Below are 16,898 nucleotides of genomic sequence, written 5' to 3'. Positions count from 1 at the left end.
GATCGCAAAATTGTTTGCAAAGCCAAAGGTAAAAAAAATGTTCTTATTTTGAGAGAGAGAGAGAGAGAGAGAGAGAGAGAGAGAGAGAGAGAGAGAGAGAGAGAGAGAGAGAGAGAGAGCATTGTGTGATGAAGTATTTAAAATGCTTGCTTGTAGGATGGCTCAGGAGGATGAACTCTCATTCTTATGTCTCTTTTGGATGAGACCATGCGTCAATTTCTTAGGGATAATTGTATTGAGCATGATGTTCTCTTTGATGAAGTGTACAATGCTTCTTTATCATGTTATTTAGTGTGCTTTGCATACTTCATTTACTGTTGGGCCTCATTGCTTTTGATGCTTGAGGAAGGTTTAGTGGGGGAGGGCATAAGAGAATGGTGGTGTTTTCCTAGACAGACATCTTTTTGGCGTTGGATTCACTCACACTTTTGGAGTGAAGCTAGGTTGCAGTGCCAACATAGATATATTATGTATTATCGCATGTCCTATGAAGCCTTCCATCAATTGAAATGCATTATAGAACCCTACTTGTCATGTTCACAAGATGGGGGCTTCGTAAGGTGAGAGCCAATCCAAGTAGATCAAGCATTAGCATCTGTGTTGTAAAGATTAGCTCATGGCCACTCCTCTTAGTTTCAGAGTTGTTTGGGATAGGAGACTCGACTATACAAAAATACCTAGCTATTATTGTGGGTTTGCTTTGCCAACCTAACATGCTAGCAAGGGTGAATATAAGTGTCCCAACCGGCGAGCGTTTGTGCCAAATCATACATGATTTCGAAAACATTACTGGATTACCAAACATGTGTGGAGCAATTGATGGCTCACACATAAGGCTTCAAAGGAAACCGCAGCTTGAGTACTTTCCAGCTCAATATGTTAGCCAACATGGTTTTCATAGCATCTTGTTACAAGGAATTGTTGATGCAAATAAGAACTTCTGGAATGTTGTGTGCACGGCACCTGGTGGGACACATGATTCAACCATGTTCAAGGGGTCTGCAATCTACAACCAATTGAAGGCTTGTCATGCTCTTAGTACACCTTTAAAACATGTGCATGGTATGAACATAAGGCCCTGCATTGTAGGAGACTCAGCTTATAAGCCAACAAGTTTCTTGTTGAAAGCATTCAAGTCTAAGGCACGAGAGAATTTGGCTGCGAAAATTGAATTCGATATAGACAAATTGCAAAAGGAAGAGTGAAGATTGAAAATGCATTTGTCTTATTGAAAAATAGGTGGCGAATCCTAAGAGATTTGAATGTTTCGTTGCCCTTCGCTCCTTCTGTAGTCCTTGCATGTTGTGTGTTACACAACTATGTCCAACTCCAAGGGGAGGTGGAACCCAATGATCAAGTTGATCCGCACCCTGGTGCCGAACAACCTCTTAGATGGAGGTCCATGAGTCATCAAAGAGCAATGGGTTTGCAAATGAGAAATGCACTATTCAATGACTTCATGAGAAGAACAAGGGTCACAACTATGCAGGTAACTTTGAATGCTTTCTCTTGAGAGTGTTTTGATTACAATATAAGCATTGTAACTTGAGGTATGGTTTATTTTGCAGGATACCTGATGGTCATGTTGGAGGTATGTTTGCTCTATGTTTTCATTTAAGCATGCTTCTTTTTTCTTCTTGTGTGTTTGCATGGGTGCATGTATGTGTGTGTCTGTCTGTTATGTTTGTGTTCATGTGCTTGGTTTTTATTTTTGTGCATGTGCATGCATGCATTGTGTGTATGTTTGTTCATGCATTGTGTAATGTTGTTTGTGTCTTCATGTGTGCATCTCAAAAAAAGTGGACAACTTTTTGAGATCATGTGTGCATGGTCCACGTCATTGAAGTGGGCTCTCAATGGCGATTCATAAGCCTGTGGAGGGGCCGGGTCCGATTCCCGGGTGGTCTTTGACGGAGTGGTCTCCCCCCGTAGCACGCGTCTAAGCGACTACAAAAAAAAAAAAGGAAACACTAGGTATTGCATGAAGTTAAATCTTGGTATTTGCTTGTGTATGTGATGTTCCATTTTGACCATCTTATTGGCTGGCCGGAATTATGTGCTCGTGCAATTACCTCCTCGGGTGACCCATGGTTGGCCGGACTTATGTGCTCATGCACTTTTCCTCCTCAGGTGACCCATGGCTGGTCAGACTTATGTGCTCATGCACTTTTCCCCTTGGGTCACCTTTCAAGTCAAGTAACCTTAAATTGGGTCACTGTATTTATGTGCTCAAGGTTGTGGGTGGCTGGAGGAATATTCTAGGAATTTTGCATGTGAACCATGGGTCGCCTGAGACGCTTATGTGCTAAAGACATCTGTAGTGGAATAATTGGTATCTATTGAAGTAAGTGACCTGCTGATGAATGAGGCTGAACGCCACCTTTCATGGTCAAATGAGATTAATGTGCTCATTAGTAGCCGGTGATTAGCGTCGTGAGGCCATTTTAATGGGGGCAGCATCTCCTGTGCTAATTGAATGGTACACTGGAAGGTTGATTTTAGATGTGGTTTTCTATTATGAGATAAACTTAAGTGAAACTTTTTAGCAGGTGAGGAATGTCATGAGTGCGATTGTCAGCTGATAGGACTGTGTGCTGAGCGTCGACAAAGTTCGGACCTTGTTGTGAGTACAAGAGTCGGATGAGGAGTGTGTTTGGAAGGATGAGGTGGTGGGTGTCAAAGTGTGGCTTGGCTCGTGCTTGAACAAACTAATCACAACCAATTGTGACCAGGAACAATTGCCTAGGGAAGACATGGAAATCATGTGTGAATGTAGCATTGGCTATGTGAAAGGTGTCGTGGGCGACTACAATAGAATGATAAACTTGTTGCTTGTCACCGAAGAGTACTGAAATAGGTTTCGTGGTGCTAGTAGGTCTACTAAAGAGTGGCTAATTAATGAATTTGTACTACCTGAGTCCAGCAGTGCTTCTTGAGATGTGCCCTCAAGAAGGATGATTGAGGGCACACCGTGTGTCCGGAAGTGGCAATAGCCTGGAATTGCGGGTGAGTGCCTTCCATTGTCCATCCGCTAACAAGTTTTCCGGCAAAGTAGAGAGGGTGACCGCATCCTCCACGTGAACTTGAGTGTTTTGTACATGCTGTTGCTGAGCCCTCCGTCTTTGACAATATTTCCAAATATGCCCATATGTGTTGCAATAAAAACACTTAGGGCGACCCTGTGCATCATGGTCTAGTAGGGACCTTTCGTTAGAGATTTGAGAATTTGTACATATATATCCATTGGAGTAGGGAGCGATTCATGCACGTGATTCCGCATAGGCAATGTAGGATTCTAAAATACTTGTTGATTTTGATTAGCTTGGCCAACACCTTCGATACGTTGAGAAATCTAGATGGCTTGAAACATCTGGTCGATGGCCCCAGGTTGTGAAGGGAACTCTGGATGCATAGAAGCATCCTCATAAGGAAAGGAATTTGGCTGATGTCTAGGAGATAGGCTATGGCTCATGATATTGGCTAGGAGTTCTGTGTGTTGGGAGAGGTGTGGGGAGGGTGATTCTCAAGAAGACACAGGGTAAAGCTGAAGAAAGTGCTCTTCTTGATTCAACCGTCTCTACCAATGTGGAATGTATAGGACTGAATCCACCTGCCTCTGACTGGCCAATCGCTTCTAGTTATAGGTTACAAATAGAAGTTGCCAAGACTTGGGTCGTTGCATTTGTGGCCACATCAGATTGGGGCATGTCAGCAAATGCAGAGTGGCAGTGGTGCCACAGTACCCCCGATATTTTGTCATAAATCCCCAAATGCCCTTCAAATTTTCCAAAATACCCCTGGTCGTCGTGAGACTCTTTTTGCGAGGTAATTAGTGACAAATTACATCGTCAGCACTCAAAAACAAATCTCAATTGTCAAAAAGGAATAAAGATAAGAAAATCTTGGTCCGACCAAAATAGATGCAAAGGGTATTTTGGGAATTTTTGAAATTTCAGGGGTACTTTGGTAATTTTCCCATTTTTTTAAGTAGGTGACCTCATTTTGAAACAAGGGAGGGCTAAGTTAAGGGGGCAATGAGAGTAAGTTTAAATGAGTGCTTACAACTAGTTTTCCTCGATTGCTTCACTCTACAAACGGTGTGAATTAAAAAAGAGGAGCAATGTTGTACCTTTCACTTCATATCATCTCTTACTTTTAAGGGCTTCATAGCATCTCTTCTCGAAACTTTTACCAAAAGCTCCATGACCTTGCAAGACAAATGAAATTTGGCATTAATTGATGTGTGGAGGAGAAAAAATTGCAAATAGTAAATTTTAAAGATGGAAGAAGATGCATTTCGTGCATTGGGATGCTTGTGTCCATAAAAAAAACAACAAACATACATACGTATGGTGTGGAGTTGGCACCGTTCTCCACATTTATAATAATACCATAGGAAATGTGCCCTCCCCTCGCCACTTTTATCTACTCTTTCAAGCTTGCTATCTTTGCAACCCCCCTTTTGAGAAGGAAAAGGAGCTCGACCTATTAAGGATCCTTGAAAAGCGAGTAGAAGAACAGGCGGGCAAAGATATAAGAGGAACGGTCGAGTTGGAACTCAAGCTGGACGCCCACATAGGGGCGTTACTGGACGATCAATTTAAGGATACCTGGGCCTACCTACTTCCAGATGAACAGTGGTATGAGTATTAAAATTAAAGGTGGGCCAGCGCGCCCGGATGGGCTTACGAGATGCTCAATAAGATAGAGAAGGAGATGAAGGGGATGGGGCCCGCGTTTACACGACCCCAAAGGAAGAGAATGAGCTCCCGACATCTTCTTAAATCAGTAGAGGAGGGCTTGCGCCGGCTCCTTAAGTGGGCCAAGACAATTAATACAGGGCTTCCCTTTCTTAACGGAGTCCTCGTTCCTCACGAGTTAGGGCCACTGTTATCCTAGCCCTTCATGGGTCTGCACAATCTATTGCAGGCATTGAGCTGGATATGTGTACACCAATGACCCCCATTCAAAAAAGCTTCCTTCTTCCCATGATGGATGGAGACGTCCTAAAGCTAAACTTGTTGAGAGCCTTCCTTAGGCTAGTCTTTACATTAGATACCAAGAACAGTTCAGTCTCTTTCTGTGGGGGCCCAAGGCCACGGGGAAGTCGACCCTAACGGAGTTTGGAAAGGTGCGAGACTGTGGACATGAGCCGGATAGCCAATCTATTTGAGCTGACACTTGTAGAAGGAAAGAACTTGTTGCTCTTCCCAAATGTTACTCGACAACTGAGTAATGTGGCCGCCACCATATTAAAGAAGTTGCTCTCCAACTAGAGGGTAACAATAGAGGCTAAAGGGAGGCACGCTATGTTGGTTAAGCCCGGAGCCCACTCCTTATTTATGGCCAAGTGAAAGTGGCCCGGCGTGGACCGATCTAGCGGGGGGAGGAAACGCTTCCTCTTTATACAGACACCCAAAACGGTGACACTCCACAATCCCATTGTTATTGAAATTCTCAAGGGGGGCGCCAGCAGGCTAGTGACCTAGGCCTTGGTAATGCCGACCGACAAGACCCGAATAGGTCACAGTGTAGAAGCCCTTAATGAGTTAACCGGAGGCAGGGCGGACTACTCAAGGCTAATAGAGTGGGTAACAAAAAAAGTGAGGTATGACCCGGGGGCCGAAATCCCACTAGGAGCAAAGAAGGTGCCACTCCTCGGGTGTCTCTATTAGTATTATACCATTTATGTAGATGTGAATGGGATAGAACCAATTCCATTTAACCAATTGGGGGATGCGTTAGATGACATTATACGATCGCAGGGATATCGTCACGACATTATACGATCGCAGGGATATCGTCACGACCCGGGGGCCGAAATCCCACTAGGAGCAAAGAAGGTGCCACTCCTCGGGTGTCTCTTTTTAGCAGGCTAGTGACCTAGGCCTTGGTAATGCCGACCGACAAGACCCGAATAGGTCACAGTGTAGAAGCCCTTAATGAGTTAACCGGAGGCAGGGCAGACTACTCAAGGCTAATAGAGTGGGTAACAAAAAAAGTGAGGTATGACCCGGGGGCCGAAATCCCACTAGGAGCAAAGAAGGTGCCACTCCTCGGGTGTCTCTATTAGTATTATACCATTTATGTAGATGTGAATGGGATAGAACCGATTCCATTTAACCAATTGGGGGATGCGTTAGATGACATTATACGATCGCAGGGATATCGTCACGACATTATACGATCGCAGGGATATCGTCACGACCCGGGGGCCGAAATCCCACTAGGAGCAAAGAAGGTGCCACTCCTCGGGTGCCTCTATTAGTATTATACCATTTATGTAGATGTGAATGGGATAGAACCGATTCCATTTAACCAATTGGGGGATGCGTTAGATGACATTATACGATCGCAGGGATATCGCAACGGCTAAGGCTCGGTTATGGGGAACCCATAAGTAAAAACAAAATAATGGGTTCGATGTGGTACCTGATGGAAACTGATCCTTGGCCTGGGTTTAAGGAGGACAAGGAAGGATGGTGTTGGGAGGCGTTGTAGCAACGACCTAATCGCAACGCACACAAAATTATCAAATCTGTGGATCGGCAACCCGGCTTGGGCATGGAAGCACGAGCATCGGATGAATAGAAATAGAGGGTTCAAGAGAATATCTCACCCATGCAAGTAGAGATTAGCAATGGCAAGACTAACTCTAAACATAGTCTAATCACTAATCACTCAACTCCTACAAACATCAAGCCCACCAAAGTTCGACTTGCCAATCTTATGGAGTCACAAGAAAACAATCAACACAAGCATCCATGATCAAAGCACACACTAATTGCATTGAAGTTGGCTTTCCCAATCATCACATGCCAACCAAGGTAATCACATCACACACAAGTGGCATTGAGCTCAATGCTCTTAAACCTTCACACTTAAACCTTCACACACTTAAGCACACAATTAGGCACAAACTCTAATGACATGAACAAGAGTGCACATACACTACACTAATCAAGAGATTAGAGAAGTAATCAACTAATTGAAATACTCATGGAAGAAGAGAGTTAAGATCAAAGCAAGAAGTACTACCTCTCTCAAATCTAGAATAATGAGAGTGTAATACTACTTCATGACATAATGAAATGTAGAGAAGTTAAAACTAATGAGTAAAATAGGGATTAGATTAATCAAGCTTCTCTAATTACAATGGATTAGTACTAACCTCTTAAGCATGGGCATTAAGATCAAAGATAGTCCATCCATAAAGTGAATACTCAAGAGAGAGAGAGAGAGAGAGAGAGAGAGAGAGAGAGAGAGAGCTCGCAAAAGTGGATCCTCACGAGTGGATACTCAAGAATGAATCCTCCATGCATAAAGGCTTCCTTTTAAAGGCTTTCACCACAATCCCTTCTACTATGGATTTAAGTTTGAGCCCTCTAGCTAGCATATACAACTTGGGAACTCCCAATGAGCCCAAGACTTATACAAAGTGAGTTGGAAATATTATGCACAACCATAGCATATCTCCCACTTGATGCATATTCGGTGTAGCTTGTGTTAGCTGCTGCTAACATTCCCCCCTTCTTAATTTGGCACACATCCTCATGTGCCAGTGAAGCAAAACACGGTGACATAGTAGAAAGCAAATCCATGGAAGAATGTGGAACTGCAAATCATAAGCACAAGTAATACGCATCAAAGGCCAACAATAATGAATATAACATGAAGCACAATGAACAATCATGCAAAGTGAATATTTTGCTTCTGAAAGATGGGTGAATCATAGTAAAAAACTAGACAACATAAAGAAAAAAAAACCACCTAACTATTGTGAAGATTAAACCACTTGAAATTTCACTTTTATGCATGAAACACAGCAATCAATTAAGACTCTAGGCTAATGTAAGATCATAAACCTATTAGCCTAAAAACTATGTGACCAATATTAATAAATCATTCAAGTCTGTCATGTCTACGGGCTATAAAAAAGCTCCTAATCTATTAGTGCATTGTCACAGCTTTTTGAAGCTCATGGAAGTTCATGGAAGTTTGTTTTTGCCATTCATAGAAAAAATTAAAGCACAATACAAGGCTACCACCCCAAGGCAAGTCTAGGTACGACTCTCGGCCTCTTGAATCCTCAAGAAGGTGTTCCAAAAATCTACTAGCCTACCAAAGCCACGGCTAACCCCTATCAGCCCAGGGCATCGGTTTAGGGACTTGACCAAGCAAGCCAAGGTGATTCTCCTCGCCTTCCAAGTTCCAATAAAGCGCTAGGCCTCACATAGACACAACATAACATAGAAATTTTCTTTTCATGTGTCTAGCATCATTTTTGATATTTTTTCTTGACACTTTTTTACTTCATTGTTTCAGTTTTTAGCACTTTTTTATTTCTTCCAATAGGAGATGTTTATGGCAATTGGACTAAACGACTATTAGCTCTAAGTCATGTTAAAAATGAATGGAGTATTAAGACTATCACTAAGACTCTAGAACTAATGAGAAATGAACCTACATTAACCTAAGGTCAAGGCCAATTATCTATAATTAGCACACATGAAACCAAATTTTTTGATGAGCTAATATTCACAAAGCAAAGTGTTGAAATTTTAGTATGCTTAGCTTTTGAACATGAAAGAACCATAGTTTAGAAGCAAAAATTACTTAAGCCAAGCATAGAGAATGAAGAGATGAACAAAAGAGCACAATCATGGAAGGATTACACCTATTCATGCTCTTTTGAGCATCCTTGAGCAAGCATCCTTTGTAGAGAAGTCTCTTGATCCTTTTTATTTGCAAAAGAATCTTTTTGAAGCTAAGTGTAACACAAGCTACAAAAGCCAATTATTGAAAAGCCACACAAAAAACATTAATGAGAACCTAAAGCTATGGTCTTGCATACCCGAATTTGCCAAAGGGAAAAAACCCAAGGGGAAAAAATGCCTTTGGTTAACCACATGATGCTCTTTAGTAGCAATTGATGCATACATAACAACCATGAGAGATAAAATGCTTCTATAAGCAAATTTACTTGTAAAAACCTCTCATGCATGATTCAAAAGTTTGATTAATGTCTAGCTCAAAAGAAATGTGCAATTTAGATCAAGCTATGAGCTAGAAACAATACAATTTTTAATGAAACTAAGTGGCTCTTGAAAGCCAAATTTTACATTTTTAAACCTCTCCAAAAAAGTTGGCTAACAACTAACTCACATGAAATTTTACAATATAAGAGCAATCAATGAGCTAGAGACGACTTCAACTTTTAATGGAATGAAAGTAACCGGCTCTCAATAGCCAAATTTTGTACTTGAAAGCTCTCAAAAAAGTTGGGTAAACACTAGCTCAAATGAAAACAATTCACTTTTGACCAAGCTATGAGCTAGCATGTATACAACTTTTAATCCAAAGAATTGGAATAGCTCTAAATAGCCAAGTTTTGCAATATTTTGCAATGATGACCCCTTCTTGGATCAATGAAAGTTCAACCTTGCCACACCCCTTAAAAACTCAATCATTAGTGCTTTTAAGCATGTGATCATTCAACACAAGCACTAAAAATGTTATACTCAACCCAAAATTATATTTTATGGCCATTCAAAAACTCTCAATTTTAGTGCTATCCAAGTATTTTTTCATACATATTAAGCACAAAAATATCTCAACCATGCAGCAACTCATCATCAATAATGCGACTCTCATGTCTGCATGCATATCATAAAGAAAAATTTTCCTTTTTGCAACCAAGTTTTCAATCAAGGTAGCACTAAATCAATGCATAAGGCTCAAATTGGTGCATTCAAAGTTCATTCAAGTATTGAAGTTCTCAATTAAAGCACACACGAAACCAATGCCCACTCCCGTGCTATTTCATAGCACATATGGCAGAGAGAGAGAGAGAGAGAGAGAGAGAGAGAGAGAGAGAGAGAGAGAGAGAGAGAGAGAGAGAGAGAGAGAGAGAGAGAGAGAGAGAGAGAGAGAGAGAGAGAGCATAAGATGAATTGAAAAGTTATCTCCCTTGAGGCATCAAAACGTGATCTTGTGTCCATGGCCAATAGCTTGGTAAAATGGCTCAATAACTGATGCAAGAAAGAATTTGGTATGCAAGACAAGCCCCTAAAAATGTCAAGCTTAAGCACAAATCCCACAATTTTAGTACAACCTTGCCAATAAAATTCAATGAACAAATAGAAAATCAATTTCCAAGATCTCTCCTAGAGAATTTTTACGTATAAAGCAAGAGAGAGCGAGAGAGAAAATGATGTTGGCCGCTAAATCCATTTAAAAAACCATTTTAATGCTAAGAGGAGGATTTGTTAGCCACAAGCACTCATCCAGAAATTATTCTTTTCCGTTTTCTTGCACTAGATCGTCTCAATGTTAGGCTTGCAGATTTTAAGCTCCCTCTGGCTTGTGCTCAAGACTTCTGCTAAACTCCCCAAGGTGGAGATACAGAGGGTGGGAATCACCTCTTAATGAGAGTGATTCATTCAGTTTTATTTTTATTCTTTTCAATTCTCATCTTTAGCTTGCTGGCATCGACAATTTCCCCCAACTGTGGTGGATTGAGGAGCAAAAAAGGAGTTTGATTGTGAGTTGTGTGCCAGTGTGTTGGTTTTCATAGATGCTCAGTGCTCACAAGGCGAGTAGTAGCGCGGATTCTCGTAGTATGTGCGTTGTGTCAGCGGGCTTCTCGGCCTGGTCAAGAGAGAGCAACGGTCCGCTTGTGTGAGTCAAGCCAGGCAAGTGGAGGTTGTGTGTGTGTGAGGGGCAGTGGGAATGGGATTACGGGGTGCATCAAATGAGGCCAATGGCCATGACTAGTGTGAGCTCAGGTGGAGCTGGTGAGCCAAAGCAGTGAAATGAAAGAGCATAATTTCAAGCCTGCCAGTAGGTGTGTGTGTGTGTGTATGTGGGCTGCAATCTCGGCAACAAGACAAGCAAGGGTGTGGGGTAACTGGGCCCTGGAAGCTTGGGTGTGTGTGTGTCTTTGCTTGCAGTGGGTCTTGGCGGGACCAAGTCGACAACAAGCCAGTGGGGCTGGGTGCGCTGTTTTTTAGTAGTAGCAGTTCAGAACTTGAAGGGCAAAGGCCTCGCGGTTTGGTGGAGCCCGGAGCAGGAGAGTGGCTAACGAGGTATGCACTTTAAAGCATGTGTGTGTGTGTGTGTGTGTGTGTGTGTGTGTGTGTGTGGTGTGCCAAGGCTCAGGCAAATCAGTGCAGTAAGACTCATGTTTGGCATTTTTGAAAAAAACGACGTGTGTGTGTGTGTTTGAAGCCAAAAGTGGCGAGCCAAATGGAGACTTGTGTTAATCCTCATGCACATTCCTATCACCTAAGACGGACGCCGTATTATTTATTTGGTAGAGTCAGGTACCGGGCTTGTCGGTCCAATAGGAAAAGGGTAAGAGTGATCGTCGATGAGAGGCGCACTCTAACTGGAACATTCAAGGGATTAGTTGGCTAAGCATGGGTGCCCAAGTGTGAATGGGGCGAGCTCATATAGAAGTCAACTAAACCTAAAATTCACTCATTCTCTCATTTGTGCAATTGAAGAGTGCTCTTGCTCCATCTACATCTTCTTCTCCTTCATCTGCTTGTGCGTGTGTGTATGCATGAGAGAGAGAGCGAGAGATAGATAGATAGATAGATAGAGAGAGAGAGAGAGAGAGAGAGAGAGAGAGTGCGATCGAGCATTGCGGCCGCACGAGGACGGCGAGGCGGTTGAGAGCGGCGTAGCGGCGTCTCCTTCTTCTTCCTCCACGATAGCAAGCGTAGAGCGGTGAGTGACACACCATCGTCTTCTTTGAGCCTACTAGTTTAGGCTAGTTGTGTGCTTGGAGCCATCTGTGGTTTGCACACAGTGTATGGGCAAGTTCCTTGCATTGACACGTGCGACATACACGCATATTTTTGGCGTCGTTGCCAGGGAATGCTATATAGTAAGCTTGAATGGCACTCTGTGCTTCTTTGTGGTGCAATTTCAATTGAAGGAAAGGTAGGGAAGGAAGGTGTGTGTGTTGAGAAGAAGGAGTTTGTTTTGCTGCTGTGTATTTCTTTGTTAATGAGGTTTTGAAAGGTACTGTGTTTTCTCTGTGATAAGGTGTTAGGATTAAGGTTGTAGATCCATAATGTTAGTTCTGTGTAAAGTACAGTAAGTAGGAAGTAGATCTGTTAGAGCTAATGAAGTGTGTTAGTGTGTAATAGTAGGTGTATTAGTTGTAAGTAGGTAGGTAGAGTGTGTGTGTGCTCGCGTGCACAACGCGGCCGCGGTGACCTTATCCAAAAAAAAAAATTTAAAAAATTAAAATTTTTTAAAGGTAGGACCCGAATCGGGAATCTCTCCCAGACCCAAGTCCAAACCCAAGCCCAAGCTCACGCTTAGGCTCAGGCCTCAGTCGCCCTTTAAAATTACGTATTTTAGCCTCACATGTAGCTAAAAATCGACCTTTTTGAGGACCAATGGAGCTTTAGGTGACCGAACGTTGTGCTGTAAAGTACATCGCGACCCTCTGAGTGATATGCTCATTTCGAGCTATCACACACTTTAATAAAAAAAACCGATCATTAAAAAACATCAAAAAATGAGTGAAAACTGACGCCTAAAAAAGTAAGCGGTTAACCTTCGAGGTTATTCGTCGACGCTGGTAGGGTGACAAAGGCACATGCATCTGCGCTCTAGTCATGTGATAGAGATGGAGAAACTAGAGAGAATTTTGACTTACGCGAGTTTTCATTATCCACCTACCTTAGGTTCCGCGCCCTCGATGAGGACCCAAGGTAGTACAAACCAAGACCCAAACATAGCGGCTAGTGACTCTTCCTCTGACTACGATGTCATGGAGGGTTTCCCAATGCCTAATCCCGATAGCTCAAGCCAAGACATGCATGCCATGGGTCCACGATCCGGGCCAAGCATGCTTAGCCGCTTGAAGGAAACCTTTAGTAGAGCCATTCGCTCCGAACATGGAGCTAATGATGTAAATGAGGAGGGTAGGGAAGTAAATTCACCATTCATGACCAACGTAGACCCTATGCTCTTAGAGAGTGTGCACATGAATACTCCATTCACTGCACCCCCTGACTCTTCATAACTATTCCCCTCTGAGGTCATATTACCCGATGGTAGAAGCCTTGCCGAAGTGCAAGAGGTTGAGCGATATATCATCATGGCTAGGGAAAAGGAAATTGAGAGCTTACGCAAGGCAGAGCAACGAAGAGAGTTAAAAGAGAAAGCCTCTATGTCAATATCTTTGCTAGGAGAGCAATCGAGTGCTCTGGAATTAGCGACCACTAAGGGTCAACCCATAGAGAGCCACATTGCATCTAGTTCAAAGGACACCCCTAGCACCTCAATCCTAGATGGAGCGTTCCTAAATGAGAACTGGGAGTACAAACTACAAACGGAAACTCTAACTGACCTATACACAGGTCACACCTATCACGTGGGTTGGTTAGATGTCCTACAATCCACAATGGGTGCTACTAGTGTGGAAAGTGGACATACTCACTTCTTGATGGAAAGAATGTTTACAGAGGGACTACCTGATCCTATCGAAGAAATGGAGATCCCATCTTTCCCATGTCAAGGGACTGAAGCCCAAAAGGTGCCGTTAAACATTGCCAAATTGATGGATTTCATGTCTTCAGAAGTTAGAACCACCATCATGTCCAAACTATATAAAGAACCTGAGCTAGTCTTAGCTCTTCGAGCCTTCCTCAATGGAGAACTGAAGTATGGGCTACCACAATTTGCACAGATGGATGGAGCTGGGGAGATGCCAATAGAGGAGGAACACTTAGATCCACAACCCAACCTCGATGAGAACCTTGTTATAGAAATACATGTTAACAAGTTGGGACAATACTTTGAGAGTGATGAATCCAATGCGACCATACCAATCACTACTAAGGGATTAACTGGGAAGGGAATCCTTGATGGTGGCGCTGGGGTTAGCATTGTGACAAAAAATTGATGGGAAACTATGGGAAGACCTCACCTTGCGACCACAACCATAGTAGTGAAGATGGCCAATGGGTCTATTGTTAAACCTATTGGGATGCTAGAAGATCTCAATATCAAGGTCTTTGGACATAAAATAAGAGTTACCTTCATTGTTATGGATTTCTCCAAGCACACTATGGCATCTGAGCTGATCTTAGGACGTCCTTTCATGAGGGAAGCAAAAATGGTGCATGACTGGTCTAAAAACCATGTCTACTTGCAGTTCCAAGATTCTGTCATTCGAGTGGATCTTGTAACTGGTCGAGCACATCCTCTAGGAAACAGGTTTATGATTGATCATATATCTGACACCACAATTCACTCGGCCCCATTGCAATATTGTTACAAGTGTAAAGCGGACATTGATGCTAGGGAAGATTATCCTTATATGGATGTACTACCTGGGATGATTGAGTCGGACATTGTGGATTGGGTCCACCTAGCAGAAACCATAGACACTTTGGGAAATAGGGGGATGACCTGGGTAATACCTGAGGGGGATGAAATGCCACTACTTGTACCCTTAAATATGCTAGAAGCAATGCATATAGCTTCCAACAAGACTCATCCTAATATAACAAAGAAAACATACAAGTGGGTCCCTAAAGCTTCTTTAGCGACCATAGTTGATGCTAAAAAACAGAAGCCTTGTAAGAAACGTCCCACTCGCTCCAATAAATGTAAGGAAACGTGGCATTGGATTCCTAAACGACTATTGGAAGTCCAAGGCTACTATCAAGGAAATGATCAAATCTGGGTGCCAAAACATAGATTGTGTTCTTACTTGTCACCTGACCCATGTAATTCCAATCCTGTAGCTCCAAAACAAATTGACGATCGTGGAAAGAAAAAAATCACAGAAGGCTACACACCCGCTCCAGAGCTAGTTTGGGTATCGAAGAAAGAACGATTTGTTCCACCTAGCTCAAGAAGGGGGGAGGAGCACCATTGCTCAAACTGCGCACTAAGTGTTCCTAGTGCGTAGATCCCTTGTATGCACAGCGTTTGGCACTGGCTTTCATGGTAAAGTGCTTGCCCAGATAGGGATACATGCTTCCATTGGCTCAACTGACCCAAATGCCATAGCGCAGTCCCTCTTGACTGGGGAGTTGCCTTACGCACATAATAGGCGCCAAGAAATGGTCAAAAAAAATATGAACTCCTCAGATACATGATGTAAAATCACCGTGCTGGAAGGGATAAAACATATTTGAAATTGTCTCTCTATATTGCAAATTCTTTTGAATCTGATTTGTCAATCTTGAAAATTGTTCCAATTGGTGATATGAATTGTTTTTTGATTGGTGACTTTGTTATTTCAAGTTCTGTATGTAGTTGCAGTCAATTTCAGTATATTTGTGCTTTTTAAGTACCCTAGGGGGTAGATTAGCCTATAAGGGGCAAAAAATGCCTGGCCACAAGGGCGCGCAAATGGCCCATCCATCAGTTTTGGATGGGCCATTTGCGCGCCCTTGTGGCCATGCATTTTTTTTCCCCTTATAAGACAATCTACCCCCTAGGGTACTTAAAAAGCACAAATATACTGCAATGGATTGGTTTTGCATGATTCATTTAAACGCACCCTTTTTATGGCAATTCCAGCATATGTTCAGACTCGAGGACACTAGAAAAACTGAAATCAATTATGAAATGAATTTTCCAGCACACTATCACCTGCTTTAGCTCTACCTAGTACACCCCTCCACCAAAAAGTCCAATTGCATTGGACATTTGAAAAATCCAAATTAATGCTGCATAGACACTTGGTTTCACAATATGTTATTTGTTTTGATATCCTATAAGGAATTCAAAGCTTGAAATGACCAAAAAAAGGTGTCCACAAGGATCCATGTAAAATATTGATGCAAAACCAATAGGTTTTAGTAAATTTGTGCATTCTAAGTACCCTTGGGGGTAGATAAGCCTAAAAGGGGCAGAAAAAGGCCTGGCCACAAGGGCGCGCAAATGGCCCATCCATCAGTTTTGGATGGGCTATTTGCACGCCCTTGTGGCCAGGCATTTTTTGGCCCCTTATAAGCCAATCTACCCCCTAGGGTACTTAAAAAGCACAAATATACTGCAATGGATTGGTTTTGCATCATTCATTTAAATGCACCCTTTTTATGGCAATTCCAGCATATGTTCATACTCGAGGACACTAGAAAAACTGAAATCAATTATGAAATGAATTTTCCAGCACACTATCACCTGCTTTAGCTCTACCTAGTACACCCCTCCACCAAAAAGTCCAATTGCATTGGACATTTGAAAAATCCAAATTAATGTTGCATAGACACTTGGTTTCACAATATGTTATTTGTTTTGATATCCTATAAGGAATTCAAAGCTTGAAATGACCAAAAAAAGGTGTCCACAAGGATCCATGTAAAATATTGATGCAAAACCAATAGGTTTTAGTAAATTTTTGCATTTTAAGTACCCTTGGGGGTAGATAAGCCTAAAAGGGGCAGAAAAAGGCCTGGCCACAAGGGCGCGCAAATGGCCCATCCATCAGTTTTGGATGGGCTATTTGCACGCCCTTGTGGCCAGGCATTTTTTTGCCCCTTATAAGACAATCTACCCCCTAGGGTACTTAAAAAGCACAAATATACTGCAATGGATTGGTTTTGCATCATTCATTTAAATGCACCCTTTTTATGGCAATTCTAGCATATGTTCAGACTCAAGGACACTAGAAAAGCTGAAATCAATTATGAAATGAATTTTCCAGCACACTATCACCTGCTTTAGCTCTACCTAGTACACCCCTCCACCAAAAAGTCCAATTACATTGGACATTTGAAAAATCCAAATTAATGTTGCATAGACACTAGGTATCACAATATGTTATTTGTTTTGATATCCTATAAGGAATTCAAAGCTTGAAATGACCAAAAAAAGGTGTCCACAAGGATCCATATAAAATATTGATGCAAAACCAA

The 16,898-nt window shown here is 42.3% G+C and overlaps 1 pseudogene; it reads left to right on the top strand.

Annotated features, from left to right (window-relative positions):
* Positions 1-803: 803 nt before the first annotated feature.
* LOC147443951 (uncharacterized) overlaps positions 804-16,898 on the top strand; it is a 32,630-nt pseudogene continuing 16,535 nt past the window's right edge.

Source organism: Adiantum capillus-veneris, chromosome 13, assembly GCF_014529385.1.
Source record: "Adiantum capillus-veneris isolate H3 chromosome 13, ASM1452938v2, whole genome shotgun sequence".
Lineage (NCBI taxonomy): Eukaryota > Viridiplantae > Streptophyta > Polypodiopsida > Polypodiales > Pteridaceae > Adiantum > Adiantum capillus-veneris.
This window is presented reverse-complemented; position numbering and strand designations above follow the sequence as displayed.